Source organism: Hyperoodon ampullatus (genome assembly GCF_949752795.1).
Source record: "Hyperoodon ampullatus genome assembly, chromosome: 3".
NCBI classification, from domain to species: domain Eukaryota; kingdom Metazoa; phylum Chordata; class Mammalia; order Artiodactyla; family Ziphiidae; genus Hyperoodon; species Hyperoodon ampullatus.
The window spans coordinates 96,809,817-96,834,653 of NC_136916.1; the positions used below are offsets into that span (position 1 = coordinate 96,809,817).

A 24,837-nucleotide genomic window follows, 5' to 3' on the forward strand; every position below is an offset into this window, starting at 1 on the left:
TTATCCACACTGTTTATAGCTCTTTGCTGAAGGAGGATTACATCAAAGTCAGAGCAGTCAGGAACCAACACTTAGTGTGACTTCCTTGTCTTAAGGGGGTGGGCCATGAGGGGTTTGCATATGACCCTCGAGTAAGCTCTGTGCACATGACCTGGTGACTGCTTCCAAGAGTGGGAGGTATTTGGACCTCTTTTACTTCATACTCTGGGGCTCAGAAGGTGGTCCAGGAGGGTATTTGAGCACAGATCTGATACCTTATTTGAGGAAGTTCCAAAGAGCAGGTTGTCTCTAATGGACCCATTAAATAGCAAATAACCATATTTGTGAACAAAGATTTATCATAGGAACTTTGCAGCCATGACACATTCTCTTTTCTTGTCATTATTTGTATAATATATCTTCTGGATCTTACTGTTATTTACATAAGAAAAATAAATGAGAATTATAGATCGCTAATTCCATTTGTTTAGGACAAGAAAGGAAAATAATTACATTGTGAGGGACTTCCCTGGTGGCGCAGTGGTTAAGAATCCACCTATCAACGTAGGGGACATGGGTTCGAGCCCTGGTCCGGGAAGATCCCACATGCCATGGAGCAACTAAGCCCGTGCGCCACAACTACTGAGCCTACACTCTAGAGCCCGTGAGCCACAACTGCTGAGCCCGCGTGCCACAACTACTGAAGCCCGCACACCTAGAGCCTGTGCTCTGCAACAAGACAAGCCACCGCAATGAGAAGCCTGTGCACCACAACAAAGAGTAGTCCCTGCCCACCACAACTAGAGAAAGCCCGTGAGCAGCAACAAAGACCCAATGCAGCCAAAAATAAATAAATTAATTAATAAATTAATTTCAAAAAGTAATTACATGGTGAATGTTTCAAGACCTTTAGGCTTATGAAGAGGAAAATTTCCCAAGAATCACAAAAAATGTTGTCCATGGTATTTATTTATATGCCAACGTGATGTTTCTCAAACTTTTAGCAACTACAGACCATGTAGAGGGTGCTTTGAGAATGAGTGCACCATAATTTGAGGTAAACTGAAAAGTTCAAAAAAATTTAATAAAAACTGTTTCACAAAAATAGACACATAGATCCATAGAAGAGGCTAGAGACCCCAGAAATAAACACATGCACTTGTGATCGATGAATCTACAACAAAGGAGGCAAGAATATACATTGGAGAAAAGACAGTCTCTTCAAAGCAGTGCTGGGAGAACTGGACAGCTACATGTAAATAAATGAAATTAGAACACTCCCTAACACCATATACAAAAATAAACTAAAAATGGATTAAAGGCCTAAATGCAAGACCAGAAACCATAAAATTCCTAGAGGAAAACATTGGCAGAACACTCTTGGACATAAATCATAGCAATATTTTTTTGGATCTGTCTCCTAAAGTAAATAAAAGCAAAAATAAACAAATGGGACCTAATTAAACTTAGAAGCTTTTGACATCCAAGGGAAACCATCAACAAAACAAAAAGACAACCTACTGAATCAGAGAAAATATTTGCAAATTATATGACCAAAAGATAAGGGGTTAATATCCAAAATATATAAACAGCTCATACAACTCAACATCAAAAAAAAATACAACCCAATTAAAAAATGGGCAGAAGGGAATTCCCTGGCAGTCCAGTGGTTAGGACTCCATGCTTTCACGGCCGAGGGCTTGGGTTCGATCCCTGGTCGGGGAACTAAGATCCCACAAGCCACGGGGAACAGCCAAAAAAAAAAAAAAGGGTAGAAGACCTGAATAGACATTTTCCCAAAGAGAACATTCAGATGACCAAAAGGCACGTGAAAATATGCCTCAACATCATTAATCATCAGAGAAATGTAAATTAAAACCACAATGAGATATTGCCTCACACCTGTCAGAAAGGCTCTCATGAAAAAGAACACAAATAACAAATGTTGGCAAGGATGTGGAGAAAAGGGAACTCTCCTACACTGTTGGTGGTAATGTAAACTGGTGCAGCCACTTGGGAAACAGTATGGAGGTTTCTCACAAAACTAAAAATAGAGCTACCATATGATCCAACAATTCCACTCCTGGGTATATATCCGAAAAAAATGAAAACACTAATTTGAAAAGATACATGCACCCCAATGTTCATAGCAGCATCATTTATGATTGCCAAGATAGGGAAGCAACCTAAGTGTCCATCAACAGATGAACGGACAAAGAAGACGGCCATATACATATATATATATGGAATATTACTCTGCCATAGAAAAGAATGAAATATTGCCATTTGGAACAACGTGGATGGAGTTGCAAGTTATTATGCTAAGTGAAATAAGTCAGAGAAAGATAATTACTGTATGATATCACTTATATGTGGACTCTAAAAAAATAAAACAAACTAGTGAGTATAACAAAAAAGAAACAGACTCATAGGTACAGAGAACAAGCTAGTGGTTACCAGTGGGGAGAGGGAAGGGAGGAGAGGCAAGGCAGGGGTAGAGGATTATGAGGTACAGACTATTATGTATAAAATAAATAAGCTATGAGGATATATTGTACAACACAGGGAATATAGGCAATATTTTATAATAACTATAAATGGAGTATAATCTTTAAAATTGTGAATCACTATGTTGTACACCTGTAACTCATATAATATTGTACATCAACTATACTTCAATTAAAAAAATTTTTTTTACTTAATCCCCAAAGGGCTTCCCTGGTGGTGCAGTGGTTGAGAGTCCGCCTGCCGATGCAGGGGACACGGGTTCGTGCCCCGGTCCGGGAAGATCCCACATGCCGCGGAGCGGCTGGGCCCGTGAGCCATGGCCGCTGAGCCTGCGCGTCCGGAGCCTGTGCTCCGCAACGGGAGAGGCCACAACAGTGAGAGGCCCGCATACGGCAAAAAAAAAAAAAAAAAAAATCCCATGCTTCTTAGCAGATAAGTAATAAATGTATGTTAAGCTGACCGAAAAAGCTTGAAAAATTAATAGTAAATGTTTTCCTTATATCAGTGAAAGATATTATTTGCAATTTAATATCTAATATTTAGCAAGATGATTGGTTTCATATCCAGTGATTTTTGTTCTTTCTCCTTATTTTACTAAAATAGAAAATATTTCGTAATTAGAGTTTTTCAGGAGTGGCAGCAAGCGTGTGATAACTGTCAGTTCAGAAATTTGGATGATTCAAATTGAACCTATGTCCAGAAATGATGGTGTGATTTTTCACCTGAAGAATAGAGCCAGTGTTTCATCAGATGCTAAGTCTACAAGTCTACGAGGACATTTTCCTCAAATTTGCCCTTCAGTCTTCTCAAAGAATCTCTAAAGTTTATTCTCAGTATTCAAAATAAACATGTTTTGTTACTGAATGAGAGGATCAGGAAAATCAAATAACTAACTACACTGCTGCCACTTGAAACCATGGAGCTGCTCCTTGCTTACGTTATCTGCATGGAACAGGAATGCTTTAGTTTCGTTCCTCAGTTCACAAGGTGGTGTGAGTGCCCTTGACAGCCAGAGTACTTCTGGGGGGAACAACTAGTCTAGGGTTCTCTGCCCATTTCTTTGCAGAACATGCTGAGAAGACAAATGCACAGTGACTGTCATTTGATTATACTCACATTTTAAACTATTGATATTTCCTACAACCCTGGGTTAAGATGAGGAGGCATATTGTTTTGTGTCATCCTTTGTAGTGAATAAAGCTGTGGGTGTTTTGGCATAAAGGTAAAACTTCTTTTATTTGTGTATCACTTTTATTTATGTCCCTCAGTGGAAACATAGCTGTTTATTCTATCAGTACTGATCCTAAGGCACCTTTTCCAATGTTCATAACAGCTTGCAAAAATAAATGTTAATTCAATGAAAAACTCTTTTATTGATGGGGTTTTTGGTAAGAGACAGAACCAAGAGTTTTTAAGTACTTCTTTCTCAAATATGTTCTACTCATGTGCTAATTGATATGCCTACTCTGTGCATCATTGATTTCACCAGTGAAACAAAATACATACTAGTGTGCATGTGATTAAAATTATTCTTCCATGTTGCATGCCATTGATGTGTGATGCCCAACAGAGGCATTAATAAATTTGCCAGTACTTGCATAGTCCAATTTTCCTCTGAGAATTTTATTTGTCATTAACCTGGTGGCTGGTTTATGGGTTTTTTGAAAATAGAGTAATTTTCATTTGTTTTGTATGAGGAATGCAACTTGGAGTAATGCTTCTGTAGTTTTGGGCTATTTTCTGTCCTTAGTGACAGAATGAGCCAATTTCATACTGGAAAGCATTATTTTGTACTTGTTTTGGAAAAATTTAGGATGTTTAGTAGCGAGGTTGCTGTGCAATTTTTGAAATTCAATTTGAAATGATGTGAAAGTTTTGACTACTTCAAGCCACTCTTTGATAAGGGTTTATGACAGGAACACACTTAGAAATGGAATAATTGTCCAATATAATCTAATTCTTAGATATTCCTTGGCAGTTGACTGGACCTCCTTCACTTGTGTGAAATCATCCTCATTGTATATTCGTATTTCTATAGTAGAATGAGGTTCACTGTTTATATTTAAAATATTATTGTGAATTCTAGTATTTTTGTTGCTGTTTTCATTACACATTTATGACTTAATGAGCACTTTTTAAACAGTTGAAGTACAGTTGATTTACAATATTGTGTTAGTTTCAGGTGTACAGCACAGTGATAATTTTTGTTCAGATTATTTTCCATTATAGGTTATTACAAGATCTTGAGTATTGTTCCCTGTGTTTTTTTTTTAACATCTTTATTGGAGTATAATTGCTTTACAATGGTATGTTAGTTTCTGCTATATAACAAAGTGAATCAGCTATACATATACATATCCCCGTATCTCCTCCCTCTTGCATCTCCCTCCCACCCTCCCGATCCCACCCCTCTAGGTAGACACAAATGTTCCCTGTGTTACACAGTAAATTTTTTAAAAATTCATTTTAATGAAGCATAGTTAATTAACAATGTTGTGTTAATTTCTGCTGTACAGCAAAGTGATTCAGTTATACATATATACAATCTTTCTTTTTTTTTTTTTTTAGATGTTGGGGGTAGGAGTTTATTAATTAATTTATTTATTTTTGCTGTGTTGGGTCTTCGTTTCTGTGCGAGGGTGTTCTCTAGTTGTGGCAAGTGGGGGCCACTCTTCATCGCAGTGCGCGGGCATCTCACTGTTGCGGCCTCTCTTGTTGCGGAGCACAAGCTCCAGACTCGCAGGCTCAGTAGTTGTGGCTCACGGACCTAGTTTCTCCGTGGCATGTGGGATCCTCCCAGACCAGGGCTCAAATCCGTGTCCCCTGCATTAGCAGGCAGATTCTCAACCACTGCACCACCAGGGAAGCCCCACAATCTTTTTTATATCCTTTTCCATTATGGTTTATTACAGGATATTGAATATAGTTCCCTGTGCTGTACAGTAGGACCTTGTTGTTTACCCATTCTATATATAATAGTTTGCATCTGCTAATCCCCAAACTCCCAATCCATCCCTCTCCCCCACTCTGGCAACCAGAAGCCTGTTCTCTATGTCTGTGAGTCTGTTTCTGTTTCGTAGATAAGTTCATTTGTGTCACATTTTAAATTCCACATATAAGTGATATCATATGGTATTTGTCTTTCTCTTTCTGACTTACTTCACTTAGTATGATAATCTCTAGGTCCATCCATGTTGCTGTAAATGGCATTATTTCATTCTTTTTAATGCCCGAGTAGTATTTAATTGTATATATGTACCACATCTTCTTTATCCATTCATCTGTCGATGGACATTTAGGTTGTTTGCATGTTTTGGCTGTTGTGAATAGTGCTGCTGTGTACATTGGGGTGCATGTATCTTTTCTAATTAGAGTTTTTGGCTTTTCTGTATATATGTCCAGGAGTGGGCTTGCTGGACCATATGGTAACTCTATTTTTAGTTTTTTAAGGAACCTCCATAGTGTTTTCAATAGTGGTTGCACCAATTTAAATTCCCACCAACAGTGTAGGAGGGTTCCCTTTTCTCCACATCTTCTTAATGAGCACTTTTGAACCATCTATTCATTTGTATGAACTGGGGATAAAACAACACATTAGTAATAGTGAAAAATGTAAATTTTGTTAACAAACAGCAACACACAAAGGTGTTAACATACATTAGCAGGGACCAGCTGCACCAAGTACTGCCTTTAATAGTGTGGAACATAGCACTATTAAGTTATTAAGAACCTAACAGCCAAACCGATAGTGCAGGATAGGAAACAGTTAAGATGATAGTCTGTACTAGACCAGTTGCCGTTGTTAATGATATATAGTTGAATTAGAAAATTTAATTAAGTCCCTTTGAATGTTCATAACAGTTTGAATCTAACAGTGAATTGTTTTTAACATATGATGATGATGATAATAAAAATAGTAATAATAACAACAAAATAGAATATAATAGGATTGTTGTAAAAAATCCAAATTGTTTTTGCATTTCAAGTTTGTAAGGTATATGGGTATAAAACTATTTCTCCCAAACTGCCAAAGCACCACTGGACCACTTGACTGATTGATTGCCTAAAAACCCAGTACTATTAGGTCCTTTAATGACATCGTAGGTTATGTTGTGCCTTTTAAATGGAAGATTTTAAAGATTCATTCTTTAACATTGAGTACTAACCACATGCCAACCACTTTGTTAGATGCTGGAGATATAAAGATGAACAAGATACAATCCCTCCCCTTAGGGAATCAGCTCACAGTCTACTGGAGAAGACAGAAATATAAACAAATAGTTACAATTCATTGTGCTAAGTTCAGTGCTGGAGATACCCAGTGAGAGCACACTATGGTCCATGGAAATCATAAGCACTTCAGAGTGGCTGGAGCATAAATTATAAGGCAGAGAGTGATGAAAGGTGAGGCTGGAGGAGTGGACAGAAACCAGATCCCACAAGGCTGAACATGGCTGGTGAGGAAGCTTGGAATTTGTCCTTTGAGCCTCAGGGATCCACAGAGTGGTTTTTAAACAGGGCAGGACAAGGTCAGGTTTATATTTTAGGAAGATCATTCTGTTGGTTGTGTGAAGGATGGACTTGATGGAGACAAGCTTAGAAGCAGGGAGACCAATTAGGAGGTAAGGTATAATGAATGCTTAGACCTTAGTGTGCTTAGGGCTTGGCAATTAGTGTGACGAGCTGGTGACAAATTCAAGAAATATAGGAGTTAAGATTATCAGGGCTTGGTGACTGAGCAGATATGGGGGTGAAGGTTGGGTTAAGGCAGAGTTGAGTGTGTTGATTAGTTTTCTAGAGTGGCTATCTGTGGTGGTACCATCAATAAAGAGAGGGATTGAGTTCGCGGGGACAGAGTAGGGTGTGAGGACAAAAGGTTTTAAGTTTGGTACAAGTTGAATTTGAGTGCCTGTGGAATACCTAGTTAGATATAAGAATCAAAGCTTGAGGGTATAAATGTAGAAGACAGCAGAGTAGATGACTAAACCATGAGAGTGTGGATGAGTTCACCTAATGAGAGGATGTTGAAAGGGCATTTTAAAAAGCAAGTTAAAGAAGAGGAGTCCTGTGAAGGAGACAGTGAAGGGATGGTCCCAGAGGTGGGGTGAGGACTGTGGTAGTGAAGTGCTCCAGAAACAAAGGGAGCAGAGAGTTTCCAGGAGAGAGTGATCGATGGCATCAAACCCAGCAGAGAAAAGCTAGACAATGTCCTTTGGATTGACAAACATGAATGCATGATGACCTTGTGACAGAATAGTTTCAGAAGAGTGGTGGGGGTAGATTACTGTGGTTCTACAAGTAAGTGCAGGGGAAAAAGTAGAGAGAGAGTTTCTCCCTTAAGCCACTGTGGTCACTATTAGATTTCCTAGCCACAGAAGTTGAGAGATAACAAGTTTGAGGGTATTCACTGTGTGACTGAATGAAGCGAAGAGAGGTCAAGTTCATTGGAGTTGACAGGTACAGGAATTGTGGGTCTGGTCACCTACATGGGACTTTGAAATTATCCTAGATAAAGGTGAGGCCTGGGGAGGACAAAGGCTGTGAATCAGGGGCTAAAATCTTCATCAAATAAGGAGTAACCTGGAAGCTTGCAGGTTACAGAAACAAAGAGGAAGTAGAAGGAGACATGGCCAGATGGCATGAGCTTTACAGGAGCTCATTCATGGTTTACATGAATATGGAAAAACAGTGTTCTCGACGCAGGAATAGGGAGTGAGGAATCTGATGACCCAATGCCCAGCCCCGAGGTGGAGTGTGCAGGAGAGTGATAGTAGTACCCAGTGGGGAAGCAGGATACTTGGATTAGTTAAGGCCCAAGGCTACAGGGAATACTCTGCGAAGTAGGCAGGATATTGTCAAGTGTTGGTCTTAATCATGGAATAGAAGTTCCAGAGGGTACCGTGAGTGGTAAGAGAAGAAAGATAGTAGAGGAAAGCAAGGGCAGGGAGAGGAAGCCCTGGGCAATGTGGGAATTAGAATGTAAAAGAGAGTACAATTTTGGGTATATGACAAGGATGTGAAGTGTGGTGGAATTCATTGGCCTCACTATTTCAGTAGATCTTTGGGATAAAGTTGCTTTAGGTGTTCCACAGGCACCTAAAAAATCAACTGATAACCACTGGCTGGTTCCAGTCAGGGATGTGTGGCTCCTGTGACCATATTCTTCCAGCATCACAGAATGAGGTTAGGTGGGCTTTTCCATGAAGCAACACCATAATAGTTCAAGATTTTAGCATTGGACAGAGAGTTAAAGATTGGGTTTTAGTCCTAGCTCTGTCTTTGACTTCCTTTGTGGTCTTGGGCAAATCACCTACCCTTTTAAAACCTTAACTGTCTTCATTTTAGTGAAGGGTAAAAAGATAGTTTCTGAAATGGTAGGTTGATCCCATTTGTTCTCTGGTTTTCTTCCACTAGATATGGTACTTTTGGTACCATTGTGGTACCATTACAGCACTCAATAACCTTTCACTGTAATCTCCACCAGGATGTACCACCTTTCAGGTAAAGCCACCCACATGTGCATCAAGTATGGCCTATCGCCTATGACATTCAGGAAGGACTGTGTCCTCAGAGCCTAAACACATGGGATTTTTGAGTGTTCTGCCCACCTGACTTCAAAGGATGGCCCTTCAGCCAGCCAGCCAGCCCTCCCTGACTGTCATTCTGGCCATTTCTTTTTGTCTCATTTTCTTCTTTTGTGTAATGATGAGCTTTATTATCCAAAGGGCTTTAAAGTAGTTTCATAACTAAAAGCAAGAAGTATTTGTAGTGAAGGAAAATGAACGTGCCTCATTTTTTTGAACACTCCTATCAGGAAATATTGCATGTGTAGTAGAAAGAGCATGGAGTTGGGAACCGGGAGTCCTGGGTTTAATGTACTTGTGACCTAGTTCAGAGGTGTATGCTAATTGTATAAAGGGTAATGATATTTAGAAGTGTATTTGCTCGAATTTGATGGGGGCGTCTGTTGTGTTCACAGCTTACATTTGGATGTGGATGGCTCTGGGTGAACGTGATTGTAGATGAGTGTGTGTTCAGGGATGTCTACTTGAACATATTTGTGTGGATAGGGAGGGAAGAAGGTAAACCTATTGTGCTCCTAGCTTTTGTTCTCCATCTGTTATTATGTTTCCTGGCAACAGTAACTTTGTTAAAAGAGATCTCCCCAAGCCTAAAGAGGCAAGAAACTAAAGAATGAAAGAGGAGAGAATATAAATAGCACTGGGGATCAACATGGATTTCTGTTAGGTGTTTTCAGAGCTGCTAGACTCAGTAATTGGATGTTTTTGTGTGAGGCTTTTAATTGATTTATTAAGAAAAATAGGATAAAATAAAATTAAACAGATAAGGCAGCCAGGCTCTGGAAATGGAGAGATGACTCTATTTGTAAGTTGAATAAGTAACCATTTTCCCCCCTGATTCTAAGACCACCTCGAAGGAAGAAAAGATATTGTAGACCACATATTCTTAGAGCATCTACCTGGCCACTGCGAAAATTTCCCACCAGAATATAAGCTAAGAAAAATGCTAGTTTTCATGAGATATTGAATAGGCCATCCCCTAATAACAGCAATAGAAATTAACGTATAAAAATCATTAATATAAGCATAAACATTCTTAACATACCTCTTGCATTAGAACATGAAAACTGGTAGGACACCAGTTTGAGAACGGCAGCCCACACTGATCTAGGATTCTAGAAGATGAGAGAGAAGGTATGGGAAACCCAGTCTTATCGGGCCTGAATTCCCTGTGTACAAGAGGATGCTAGCAATGAGATTTCCTAAGTGCAAAGGGAAAAGAGATTCCTGCAATTCCCACTTAATGGAGTGTGGCATCTGTTATTTGTTTTATTTGTTTAATATCAATTTTAAATGCATGTTACTAGGACCTTGAAAGGGGTTATGGGTGTATGAATGCTGAAGCAATTTTTAAAATTCTACTGCCCAATACTCTTCTTTTTTAAAAAATATTCTTTTAAAAATAGTAAACTTTGGGAGGAATATAGAATAGATTTAAATATCTGCAAAAAATACACACCAGATAAATCAGTTGAAGTTGATGATGAGCATATGTGTATGTGTGAGAAACTTCTCTGAGTTAAGCAAAATGATAATGAGACTGTTTTAAATGTTTACCATACTTTGTAGTTTTCAAAACATTTTCATATATATTTTTTCATTTTTTGACAGATAAAGAGGATTGGCATTATAATCCCATTTTATATGTGAAGAAATTGAGAGGATTTGACCAACCTCCTAGAATCAAGCTCATAGATTTGACCAAGCTCTTAGAGTGGCAGATTGGATGAGAATCTGGCTGTTGACTCTCAATCTAGTGGTCTTCCTAATACTTTAAACTGTCTACAAACATAGCATTGAAAAACTCAATATTTATGAATGAGTCAACTTTGCTTGTGTACGAACATATGCGTTTATCCAGGAATGCCTTTAAAATGTCAGCTCTAAGAGTGATATGTAAATATTTGTCCATCTAGTGCAGATTCTGCAAAGACAAATATTTCTCTGAAAACAAATCTTACCAAACAAATTATGATACCTTTGTAGTTAAATAAACAATAGACATTGACATTCGTATTGTCATAATAATCTAAGATGTTTTCAGAAATGGTTGCTTGTACTTTTACCATGCTCAGAAAACAAGATAGCACCTCCTATATTTAGGAATTCAAAAAAAAAAACAACCCAACTTGGATAGTTAGAAACAAAGCAACCTTCCCTAACAAAGGGGAATCAACTCTGCCTGCCAGCAACAGATGCGGTATTGGTTGTGGAATGGCTTCCCTTTTCTATTTGTCTATTCTGGACTCATGTTTGCTGGCCTTCTCCTAATTTTGAGGGGTTTCATGAACATCATTAACCTCATATAATGTCTGTGAAAGTGATGAGAAGGAGCATTCTATTGCACTAATTCTTTTTTTTTTTAACATCTTTATTGGAGTATAATTGATTTACAATGGTGTGTTAGTTTCTGCCGTATAACAAAGTGAACCAGCTATACATATACATATATCCCCGTATCTCCTCCCTCTTGCATTTGCCTCCCACCCTCCCTATCCCACCCCTCTAGGTGGTCACAAAGAACGGACTGATCTCCCCGTGCTATGTGGCTGCTTCCCACTAGCTGTTTTACATTTGGTAATGTACATATGTCCATGCCACTCTCTCACTTTGTCCCAGCTTACCCTTCCCCCTCCCCGTGTGCTCAAGTCCATTCTCTACATCTGCATCTTTGTTCCTGTCCTGCCCCTAGGTTCTTCAGAACCAATGTTTTTTTTTTTTCAGATTCCATATATATGTGTTAGCACACGGTATTTGTTTTTCTCTTTCTGACTTACTTCACTCTGTATGACAGACTCTAGGTCCATCCACCTCACTACAAATAACTCAATTTTGTTTCTTTTTATGGCTGAGTAATATTCCATTGTATATATGTGCCACATCTTCTTTATCCATTCATCTGTCGATGGACACTTAGGTTGCTTCCATGTCCTGGCTATTGTAAATAGAGCTGCAATGAACATTGTGGTGCATGTCTCTTTTTGAATTATGGTTTTCTCAGGGTATATGCCCAGTAGTGGGATTGCTGGGTCTTATGGTAGTTCTATTTTTAGTTTTTTAAGGAACCTCCATACTGTTCTCCATAGTGGCTGTATCAATTTACATTCCCACCAACAGTGCAAGAGGATTCTCTTTTCTCCACACCCCTTCCAGCATTTATTGTTTGTAGATTTTTTTGATGATGCCCATTCTGACTGGTGTGAGGTGATACCTTATTGTAGTTTTGATTTGCATTTCTCTAATGATTAGTGATGTTGAGCATCCTTTCATGTGTTTGTTGGCAATGTGTATGTCTTCTTTGGAGAAACGTCTGTTTAGGTCTTCTGCCCATTTATGGATTGGGTTGTTTGTTTTTTTGATATTGAGCTGCATGAGTTGCTTGTATGTTTTAGAGATTAATCCTTTGTCAGTTGCTTCATTTGCAAATATTTTCTCCTATTCTGAGAGCTGCCTTTTCATCTTGTTTATGGTTTCATTTGCTGTGCAAAAGCTTTTAAGTTTCATTAGGTCCCATTTGTTTATTTTTTGTTTTTATTTCCATTTCTCTAGGAGGTGGGTCAAAAAGGATCTTGCTGTGATTTATGTTATAGAGTACTCTGCCTATGTTTTCCTCTAAGAGTTTTATTGTGTTTGGCCTTACATCTAGGTCATTAATGCATTTTGAGTTTATTTTTGTGTATGGTGTTAGGGAGTGTTCTAATTTCATTCTTTTACATGTAGCTGTCCAGTTTTCCCAGCACCACTTATTGAAGAGGCTGTCTTTTCTCCATTGTATATTCTTGCCTCCTTTATCAAAGATAAGGTGACCATATGTGCGTGGGTTTATCTCTGGGCTTTCTACCCTGTTCCATTGATTTATATTTCTGTTTTTGTGCCAGTACCATACTGTCTTGATTACTGTAGCTTTGTTGTATAGTCCGAAGTCTGGGAGGCTGATTCCTCCAGCTCCGTTTATTACTCTAATTCTTATTGGCTCTGAAGAAAGTAAAGATGATCAAAGGTGAAAAGATAGTGTTGAATTCTTCAAATTTGCAAGATGACTCATTTAACACCAGGAAGTTTCTGAAGGATGAACTGCAAATCATGTAATGCATGCAAACCACCATCCCTATGCAGTTAACAATACACAACAAGAATGAAAGAAGAGTGATTGAAGATGTGGAAAAACTTTGGGGTTTATTCTTTAAGAAGGGATCAGTATTAAAAATGGATACCAGGGGCTTCCCTGGTGGCGCAGTGGTTGAGAGTCCGCCTGCCGATGCAGGGGACACGGGTTCGTGCCCCGGTGCGGGAAGATACCACATGCCGCAGAGCGGATGGACCCGTGAGCCATGGCCGCTGAGCCTGCGCGTCTGGAGCCTGTGCTCCGCAACGGGAGAGGCCACAACAGTGAGAGGTCCGCGTAACGCAAAAAAAAAAAAAAAAAAAGAATGAAAGAAGAGTGATTGAAGATGTGGAAAAACTTTGGGGTTTATTCTTTAAGAAGGGATCAGTATTAAAAATGGATACCAGGGGCTTCCCTGGTGGCGCAGTGGTTGAGAGTCCGCCTGCCGATGCAGGGGATGCGGGTTCGTGCCCCGGTCTGGGAAGATCCCACATGCCGCGGAGCGGCTAGGCCCGTGAGCCATGGCCGCTGAGCCTGCGCGTCCGGAGCCTGTGCTCCGCAATGGGAGAGGCCACAACAGTGAGAGGCCCGCATACCGCAAAAAAAAAAAAAAAAAAAAAAATTGGATACCAATTAGCCTAATATTAATTTAGGAGAAAGTGAGGAGAAGGCTTGGTCTGGTGAAAATTGATGGTTTCACAGACTTTAGGACTGTTCTCGTCAGCAAATCATCCACATGAGGAGTCATTGGTGAGTGTCTGATGGATTGTCAACTCTTGGGGAGTCATTAAGAAGGGCCTTTTACCTACCACTACAGCTATGTGTCTTAAAAAAATATGCCCAATTCTAAGAAATATCAGTGAAAAGAAAAGGAAGATGACTGGTACCAAAGCTTTGAAGTATCACCTACCTATCCCATTTGGTGGAAACACAGAGAGAGACTGCAACCTTAAACAAGTCACTTGGACTTATAACCAGCCTCTTGGTACCTAACTTTTATATAATACATTGTGAGTTCTTCATATTGTTAGGTTTTAGGTAAAACATGGCAAGTTGATTTCACAGATTTCATTTTACCCAGTAATTTTAACATCTAGCCTGGAAAATCTTTAATCAGAACAATTAATGGGGGTAAACTGTATTAGTCTGAATTTCATCATCTGGCTTTGCACATTTCTGCAAATAAAGACATGGTGATAAAGACATGGTTAATGAATAGATTGGCCAAAAGGAGGACCAAGAAGAGAATAAGATGAAAAGTAAGTGATCTGATGACCTGAATAGCAATTGTGGTGGTTGGCTGGCTGGTAGTAGTGGGGCAGGTGCAAAGTGCCAATAGATGTTCCATTCCACTTGGTTGGTCTACTTAGAGGTAGACCTTCCATTAAATATCCATTAATGAGAAGAACTTTAGTGCATGACTAGTTAGTTTCTCATAGAGTGAGGTTGTAATGTGAAAGCCAAGGTTACCCATAACATTCACAGATTCAGTAGCTCTGCATTTTCTCAGCCAGTGTTGGAGTTTTCAGTCCTATTTTGTCATCTCCATGGTGGTGACGCCCTCTCCTGCAGATACTCGGACCGGAAATCTTTCAGTCATATTTGATTTCTCTCTCTCTTCTCCATTCCAAAATCTAATCTGGCATCAAGTCCAATTGATTCTACACCCGAAATATTTCCTATATCACCTTCTACTGCCCCATTCCAAATCTTGTCATCTGAGATATAAGGGAGGAAAAACTTGGGCTCAGGAGTCAGACCTGATTTGGGAACCTGGTACCAGCACCCACCAGCTTTATGAACTTGAGCAGTTACTTAACTTCTCTAAGCCTCATCTTTCTCACCCAGAAAATGGCATTAGTACTAGTATCAAGTTTGTGAGGTTGTCTCGAAGATTAAATGAGATAACACGAGTATAGTACTTAGTGTTGGATCAGAGTTAGCTATCCGAACCTGCATCATTCAAATGGATTCCTAACGGGTTTTCATTTCTCTGATCTTTTTCTCCTACAAACCATTTTTATTATTGTCAGAGTTATTTTCTTAAAATACTGTTTGGATTCTATTACCCTCATGGTTAAACACACACACACACAAAAGCATTAACACTCACAAGAGCAGCAACAACAACAACACAATAAGAGTCCTTTCCTGGCACTTTATTACCTATATGAAGTTTGTCTATTGTGACCTCTTACAGTCAAGTTCCCTCCTGCCTTGCCAACTTCATGTCCTATTGTGCCTAGTTGTCAGCCTATGCTCCTCCTCATACCCCTCCCTCTCTCTGCGTACAGCATGCACTTTTAGCGTTCTCTCTGTCTTTTATTGCATCCTCTTTCAGTCTGGAAGGCGCTTTCCATCTGTCCTTACCTACTCATTCTTCAAGGCCCACTAAGTCAGACTTCGTACTTTCTCCTTTTCCCCACAATGTTGTTTGTATCTCTGTTATACAACTCGTTTCTTCCTGCCTTAAAAAGAGTTTACTGAGTTGTTTTCATGCCTCTGCCACCATCACATTCTAACCTTGGGAATGTAAGGAACTTGTTTTAAGAATCTTTGAGGGACTTCCCTAGTGGCACAGTGGTTAAGAATCTGCCTGCCAATGCAGGGGACATGGGTTCGAGCCCTGGTCTGGGAAGATCCCACATGCCACAGAGCAGCTAAGCCCATGCGCCACAACTACTGAGCCTGTGAGCCACAACTACTGAGCCCATGTGCCACAACTACTGAAGCCCATGCACCTAGAGCCCGTGCTCCACAACAAGAGAAGCCACCGCAATGAGAAGCCCGTGCACTGCAACAAAGAGTAGCCCCCACTCGCCACAACTAGAGGAAGCCTGCGTGCAGCAACGAAGACCCAATGCAGCCAAAAATAAATAAACAAATAAATTTATTTAAAAAAAAAAAGAAAAGAATCTTTGAATTCTCCATAGAGCCTAACTCAGTGGACTGCATATTTGCAAGTGCTCAGGAAATAAATGCTGAATTGGATAAAATAATTATAGCTTCATTAGCCCTTGTCTATTTAACAGCACTCTCATTTACAGTACTATTCCAGGGTTTATTTTTGAGTGTCTTTCCATTTTAGCTTTTGGGTCACTCAGTAAGGATCAGTACATAGCATGGTGTTGACATGTAGGTGCTTTGAATTCAAAGCACTATAGGTTAGATTCCCAGTAGGTTGACATTTTTGGTTGCTAGGAAATGATGTAATAAAAAAGTGTCACTCCACCAGGCACTGGACATCTAAATGGGTAGAAAAGAGTGTGGAGATACTCTTGAGATGAAGGGAGAGGACTTTGAGTTCATTCAGGGAAGCTTGGAGAAGGGTTTTGAAGCATTTATCCATATAGCCATGAAGAATCACGGTAGAATGTTAGGGAAGGGGGCATGAGATCAGGGTGACAATTGAGGAAGGTAACTTCAGCATGTGGTGGGCACTGCCTGTTGTTTACTGGTACTATTAAAGGCTGTGAGACCTGCATTCGGGGAGGGAGGTTGTTGTACTGCATTTCTCTCTACAGAAATACTTTGCAATGAAATATACTTCTACATCTCCACTCTCCACCTTCCCCTGTGTGGTAAGAGATGGAAGGATATTAACAAAGAATGGTTTATTAGTCCCTACTTTTTCTTTATATAATCTCTCTACTCTCTGATATCGTGCCAGATGGAGACCTCAAATGAAACATCTCAATAAATTATTTTTTGACTGCTCCATTAGACCCCTAATTTAGTGTTCTCCATTTGTATGGGCCACTAGCTTGTTAAGAATCTGATGCAAGTTATGGATCCATTCCTTAGCTAAGTACACCTGTGAATGGGCCCTCTAAGATTTTCATGTAATTTCAGATAGTTCATTGACCCGCCCAAAGTCTATCCATGTAAGTCCCTGTTCAAATTCCATATTTGCCAACTGTATTAGTTTTCTATGACTGCATAACAGATCACCACAAACCTAGTTGCTTAAAACAGCACATTTTTTTTTTATCTCACAGTTTTTTGCGAGTCAGGGGTCTGGGCACATCAGGCTGAAATCAAGAGGTCAGCTGCAGCTGCGATCTCATCTGAGGCTGGGGGGGTCCTCATCCAAACTCATTCAGGTTGTTGGCAAAATTAATTTTCCTGCAGTTCTAGGACAGGGCTTAGAGCCATTTTCTTGCTGGTATCACCAGGAGGCACTCTCAGCTCCTAGAGGCCACCCTCAGGTCGTAGTGACATGGCCCTCTCATAACACAGCAGCTTGCTTCTTCAAGATCATCAGGAGAATCTCAGTCTAGTCAGCTAAGATGGAGTCTCACATATCATGTAGTGCAATCCAGAGAGTGACATTTCATCGTAATCACAGGTCCCACCCACACTCAAAGGCAGAAGATTATACAGTGTGCATACACCAGGGTAGGGAATGTTGGGGTCATTTTAGAATTCTGCCTACCACACCAACTCTCCACTTTATTAGTTTTCCTAATTATGGTATTAGGACATACTGTTAAGTTGTGAGATGTCACAAATAATATGTTATTAATAAAGTACTGGAATTTACCATTTTCTCCTAAAAGGAGCAGATTATGGTTATCCCTAATGATGTCACTCCCTTTCACTGGCTCTCCTGAAAGAGACAGAAATGGATGGAGTTACTTAAGTCCCTTGTGGTAGGCTGAATAATGGCCTCTCAAGATATCCACATCCTAATCCTTGGAGCCTATGACTATTACCTTATATGACAAAAGGGATTTTGCAGATGTGATTAAGTTAGGATTTTAAGATGAGATTTTCTGGGATTAGCTGGGTGGGATTTAACTGTAATCAACAATGTAGGAAGCCAGAGGGAGATTTAACTGCAGAAGGAGGTGTGACAAGCAGGAGGTTGGAGTGATCAGCAGAAGGGGTCATGAGCTGTAGAATGTAGGTAACCTCCAGAAGCTAGAGAGGCAGGGAGACAGATTCTCCCCTCAAGTTTCTAAAGGAACCATCCCTACTAACACCTTAACTTTAGCCCAGGGAAACTGATTTTGGACCTCTGACCTCCAGAACTGTAAGAAAATAAATTTGTATTGTTTTAAGCCACTAAATTTGTGGTCATTTGTTACAGCAGTCCTACGAGGCTAATATGCCCCCTAATAACTCCACAAAATTCTAGATACGGCATCACCCCACGTTTGTTAATGAGACAGCTATGATGTCTACTTTTTTTTTTTTTTCACAATGCACTGAGACTATTTGGAGACACAGCTGGAAGAGATGGGGGATAGCTCTAAGAATCAAATGTGACTGGGGTGAGGGATTAATATTGTGCTATTGCAGGGAGGCAGTAGGCCTTTGAACAAGAATTGGTCATGATAATCGAAAGGAAAATGAAAGCAGGAAGGGATTGAAAAAAGAAAAAAAGATTAAAAAGAGGAGATGAAGATGAGGGGAAAAGAGAAAAGAGGAAAGAAGTGACTGAGAAGTACAATTTGGCCGCAGAGACTCGCTTTGTAAATAGCTGTGACATGTGGCCTCCATCTGGAGGACTGGTGGCTCAAGACTGGACCTCTGGGAGCCAAGAGACCTGCCCGAGGTCAGCATCATGAAGAGCCCTTCCTTCTCCAGGGCTCAGTGGGGATGTCACAGGAGCAGCTTGCCACAGCTTCCCATGGCTTCACCTGCTGGGCGTCTGGAACCCCAGATCTAAGGATCCCTACTTTCCCTTTAATCAGTTTTATGGAGGAAAAAGTATTGAGAACTTTTAATTTCACCAAACCTAATTAGTTTTCAAAATACCTACAATAGAGCCCTACACAGGAACCCTATTGTAAAATTATGGGCTGTAAAATTGCAAAACAAAAAGCTCACCAAAGAGTTCTCTACATTTTTTTTTTTTAACTTGCAAAAACAAACAGATGTGTGAAGTGAAGGGCAGTGCTGCCACTTGAATGAAATGAAGAGGGGAGTGTATGTACAGTGTTTTTGGAACCTTAGATGTCTCAGGGAATTTCTGTAGGGCTAAGGTGCTGACTTGAGGAACACTTATTTCCTCAAGCCTATTCCTTTTCCCGGTGTAGTCAGGCCCTCTTATGAAGCTGAACCTGCTACCTTGCTGAAGACAGGTCAGTCAGGTGAAGGTCAAGTGTCCGAAGAGGGAGAGACCCTGGGCTGGCCTCTCTTGCTTCTTCCTGTGGGCACAAACACCGTCCAGGCAGCCCCTGCATTTAACGGGCTGCACAGAAGACTGTCAAGCTGATTGGTTACTGAAGTTTTGGTGTAGTCCCACATTTAATTGTAACCACTGGGTTAATGTGCTTATATTAGCACTAATTAAGGATATATGTCCTAGATAAAGCCTCTGTCTTGAGAGCCCACAAAAGCACAGCAAGCCTTTGGAAAAGTAGTTTTTAAAATTGGCTGTAAGCATAAAGCATTACTCTGTCTTGGGGTGCCCTCCTTGACTGCCCCATGTAAGATGCCTATTTAGTCAGCTCTTATTTGGTTATAACAAAAAGACCACATACTGGGTGTCTAAAACAACAAATATTTATTTCTCATAGTTATGGAGGCTGAGAAATCCAAGATCAGGGTGCCAGCAGATTTGATTCCTTGTGAGAATCTTCTTCCTGGCTTGCAGACAGTCACTTTCTTGCTGGGTGCTCACATGGCCTTTCCTCAGGGCGTGTACATGGGAAGAGACTTCTCTCTCTTCCTCTTCTTTTTTTTTTTTTTTTTTTTTTTGCGGTACGCGGGCCTCTCACTGCTGTGGCCTCTCCCGTTGCGGAGCACAGTCTCCGGACACGCAGGCTCAGCGGCCATGGCTCACGGGCCCAGCCGCTCCGCGGCATGTGGGATCTTCCCGGACCGGGGCACGAACCCGTGTCCCCTGCATCGGCAGGCGGACTCTCAACCACTGTGCCACCAGGGAAGCCCTCTTCCTCTTCTTATAAGGGCACTAATTCCATCACAAGGGTTCCACCCTCATGATCTGATCTAAAGCTAATTACCTCCCAAAGGCCCCACCTCTTAATAGCATCACATTGGGGTTAGGGCTTCAACATATGAATTTGGGGGGACACAAACATTCGGTCAACAGCACTTAGCAATGTGCCCATCCTGGTGAAGAAGTGCCCAAGTTGTTAATTCCTATTTTGTGTCTCGTATGTTCTACTAAAATCCTCTGACCCTACCTGCCCCACTGCTTTCACTTAGAAGCTCCTCTACACCCACAGTTGGCACTGGGGCCTCTTTGTTCTTAGCCTGGTGTACAGATTGGTTTTGCCGAGAAAAACCTGTATTTTCCTACAGCCTGTGTTCTGGTCGCCTCATAGATCACTTACTCCTAACCAACAGCCAGATGTGTCAAAAAAATGATAAAGACTCCAAGAGTCTGAAGAAATCCATTGGTGGGTGGTTGTTCATGATCCTAGACTTACTTTCTGTTTGTATCTTCCCTCTCCTGCCTTCTCCTTGGACCAGCATAAACTTCAATTCATTCACTTCTGCTTCCCTTCTTACTTAGCAGTTATAGGCGATGGTGGAAGGTCCTCACAGCCCAACCCACTTCTCTAGCGATATGTCATTTATTGACCCTGAGGGGAGCATCATGACCTACGTTTGGTTGGGTCAGCCTGAGCAAATAGCTAGAATCCAGTTAACATTCAGATTGGAAGAAACCTCAAAGCTTCTATAAAATCTTGCCCCCCAGGTACCCAAATTGTCTCTTATTCCAGAACTACTTGAGCAAGGATGCCGCAGTTCTAATCACTCATTGTAAAGGGTGGTCAGGAAATGCCACGCTCCTCCCTCCGCCTTAGCCCTGCTTCCAATCCTCACTCTGAATCTTAGCCCTCTGTCAGTCTGACCTCATGCTTATTCCTTTAGAATTTTATCTCTCTCCACTGAGAACTGTTTCTGTGCTGTCTATGGGTCTGTCTCACTGTCCTCCAATTGTTCTAAAATCTGTATCTGCTCATTTCACTCACCTGTGTGAAATCCTTCAGTGGCCTTCCATAACCTCAGGGTGCAGTTCAAACTCCTAAGCTGCTTTCACATCTGGTCCACCCCTTGCCGCCCCTCTGAACAGCTGTTTCCCAACAAGTCATGCATTTCCAGACCTCCATGCCTGGGCACATGGTGTCAATTCTCCCCATCCTTCTCTGCCTCATTCTCATCCGCAAAATCTGGAGCCTGAACCCCAGCTTGAGTCTGCTGCCCCTGTTCTGTGGTGCCATCACACCTTCCAGCAGAACCCTGAGCCGCACTCAGCGTGCTGGTGGCAGGTTCCTGTGGCTTTGGTCCCACTAGGCTTCTAGCCCTTATATTATGGGACTAACTGGGGTCAGCGGGCACGAGCACCTTCAGATAAGTTCTGTACTTTCCATCTTTACCTTAGGATATCACCTGCCACCTTGCTCTCCATTCTCAGAGTGAGAGCCATCTTTCTAAAATTAATCACATACCTGGATTCTGGGTTCTTTGTGACCCTGTTCTATAGGTTGTTTATATTCATATTTGTTCTCTCTCTCCTCTCTGTTTCTGTCTTTCTCAGGTTTCCATTCTTTCCTTCCCTTCAGTCCTAAAACACATCCTGTCTCCTTTGCCTGATACTGCTGTTCCTTCTGTTTCCTCAGTTTTAGAATATGGGTAATCCTACTCTTTCTACTCTCACCCTACCCCACCCCCATCTCATGCTGCTTTACAGTCTGATTTCCAGACTAACCACCTTCCTCAAATGTTTCCATGTTTTGTTTCTTGACACATTTACGGTATCCTTGAAAAAGTACATTTTAGAAAAAGAAAACACATTTTTCAGAATAAGAATCAAAGTTCTAATTTTGTATTTTTATTTTATATTTTTATCTCTTTCTCTTATGACATTAATATGTTTACTTATTTTCTTCATTCTAGAATATACTTAAATTAGCTTCAAACTTGGCACAGACAATAAATATGCCAGTGAAGTTTAAGATTTTCTGGCAGTTCTTTTTGTCCTCAGACTATATACTGCCCAGGATGTACAGAGTAGTGTGTTCAAACATTGCTTGAAATTATTCTTTGCTCTGTGTGGTTATGGTATTAATTTGAGATAAAATTATGTTCAGTCATTTATGTTTTGTTCAATTATAGCATTTGCTTTTCCCCTTTTAAGATTATCTGTTAAATATGTAAAACATTTACCGTGTTCAAAATTGAGAACCATATAGAAAGGGGTAACTAGAAAATCCCAGCCCTGTCCTTTACAATCATCCCCTTCCACTTTATAAGTATGCATTTTCATAAGCTTTAGGTTTATCCTTATGACATTGCTTTTGCAAAAAGAAGCAAATATCTTATTTCCCACCCTTTCTTATACAAAAGGTAGCATACCCTATATACTGTTCTACACTTTGCATTTTCATTTAACAAAATATCTTGGAAAATGTCCTTCCATATCATATAAATCTTTCTCGTCCTTTTTATGATTTATAAGTACTCCATGGTATGGACATAGTTTATTCAGTTGGTCCCTTATTGGTGGACATTTGTTTTGTTTCCAGTCTTTTACAAATAATGCTGCAATGAATAACTGTTTTATATGTTGTTTTGTATTAGTGGAAGGAAATCTTCTAAATGGATTCATAGAAGTGGAATTGCTGGGTCAAAAGGTAAAGCATATGTAATTCTGTTAGATGTTGCCAATGCATATGGAAATTTGTTACATATTCCTTCCATAGCGTTTAAAGCATTTTACATTCCCACCAGCAATGTACAAAATTACCTATTTCTCCAAAGCCTTGCCAACACAATGTGTTGTCAGTATGATAGCTGAGAAATGGCATCCAAATGTAGTTGTTTTTTGTTTTTGTTTTTGTTTTTATAAATTTATTTATTTATTTTTTGCTGCATTGGGTCTTCATTTCTGCATGTGGGCTTTTCTCTAGTTGTGGTGAGCGGGGGCTACTCTTTGTTGCGGTGCACAGGCTTCTCATTGCGGTGGCTTCTCTTGTTGCGGAGCACGGCCTCTAGGCATGTGGGCTTCAGTAGTTGTGGCACACGGGCTCAGTAGTAGTGGCTTGCGGGCTCTAGAGCACAGGCTCAGTAGTTGTGGCGCACAGGGTTAGTTGCTCTGTGGCATGTGGGATCTTCCTGGACCAGGGATCGAACCCGTGTCCCCTGCATTGGCAGGCAGATTCTTAACCACTGTGCCACCAGGGAAGTCCCCAAATGTAGTTTTAATTTCTTATTGTGAGAGTAAGCATTTTCCCCATATTTTTAAGGGCTATTTGCCTTTCTTATTCCATGAACTGCCTGCCCCTTTCTGGGGGAAGAGGGAGAGTGCATTTTTTTCTATTGGGTTTTGGTCTTTCTCCTTCTCAGTGTTTTAGAGCTCTTTATACATTAGGGAGATTAGTCTTTTGTATAAATTGCAGATATTTTCTCCCAATTTGTGATTAGTCTTTTGACTTTACTTACAGTTTTTCTTTTTGTCATAAAGATGTTTCTTTAAAAAAATTATTTTAAGTCGTCAAATTTATCAGTCTTATCTTTAATTGCTTCTGGATTTTAAGTCATGGTTAGAAAACTGTTTCCTACTTCTAGATTATGAAAGAACTCACTATCTTTTCTTCTAGTACATGTATGCTTTTATTTTTTACATTTAAATCTGAATAATTCTAAATGGTTAGAATTATTCTAGTGTATGTTATGAAGTTTGGAACTAAAATGATCTTTTCTAAATGTTATCTAGTTGATCCAGCCTTATTATGATAAACTCTCTCTTTTTTTTTTGGCCAGTGAGTTGTGATGCCATCTTTATCATATTCTAAATTTCAAGATGTACTTGGTGTATTTTTTCTATTCTGTTCCATTTTTTTTCATCTGTTCATGCTTAGTACCACTGCTTTAATCAAAGAAGCATCGTGGGTTGTTTTAAGAGCAATAGAGCTATTTCCTCCACATTGCTCTTCTTTTTCAGGGTTTTCCTAATTGTTTTAGATTGATCATTTTTTATATGAAATTTAAAATCAATGTATCAAATTCCAGAGTAAAATAAACTTGCTGGTTTTATTATTGAATTCATATTAAAGTTATACGTTAACTTGAGAAAGTTGATATCTTTATAATGTTGAATAGTCTTAGGTAAAATCAAGCAGTGTCTCTTCATTTGCTAAAGTTTTGGTTTCAAATTTTGGGGGATCTTTGGAAGTTTAAACAGAGTGGCAGAATTTCCAATGGTTAAAAATACATTTTGGCAGTTGAGACTGTTCATATTATTTCAAGAGCAGACGTAGATATCAGAAATCTTATTAAAATATGGCAAAACTTATCATTTCTCATTTGATCATCACTAAATGATTTCAGAGCCTTAATTTGCACTGAATAAATGTAAACAAATGTGAATGATTTTCCCACAAGAGCTGCTACATATACTTGAGGATTAGATAGGTTATTTATAGAATTGTTGCAAATATGTGACTTGCAACTAATTGTAGTGGTCCATTGACTTTTGGAAAGGATTCTTAGAATCTGTATGATTTTCAACGCTGTGGTTTTTTATTTATATGAGCCAGCTCACAGGCCAGCAACTCATCAGTGAGCCTGCTTTTCCTAACAGGGAGAATCTTGTCACTTATTTCATCAGGTAGGATATCATGTTTAAAATTTCTTACCTTTTATTTCCATAGGAAAGCTTTGTACATTTTATTGAAATGACTG

The 24,837-nt window shown here is 40.0% G+C and overlaps 1 protein-coding gene across 1 annotated transcript in view; it reads left to right on the plus strand.

Moving 5' to 3' along the window:
- The window catches only part of GPR176 (G protein-coupled receptor 176), a gene marked incomplete at both ends in the record, with an annotated part of 92,402 nt that overhangs the window by 30,656 nt on the left and 36,909 nt on the right, over nucleotides 1-24,837 (plus strand). The window lies entirely within an intron of this gene.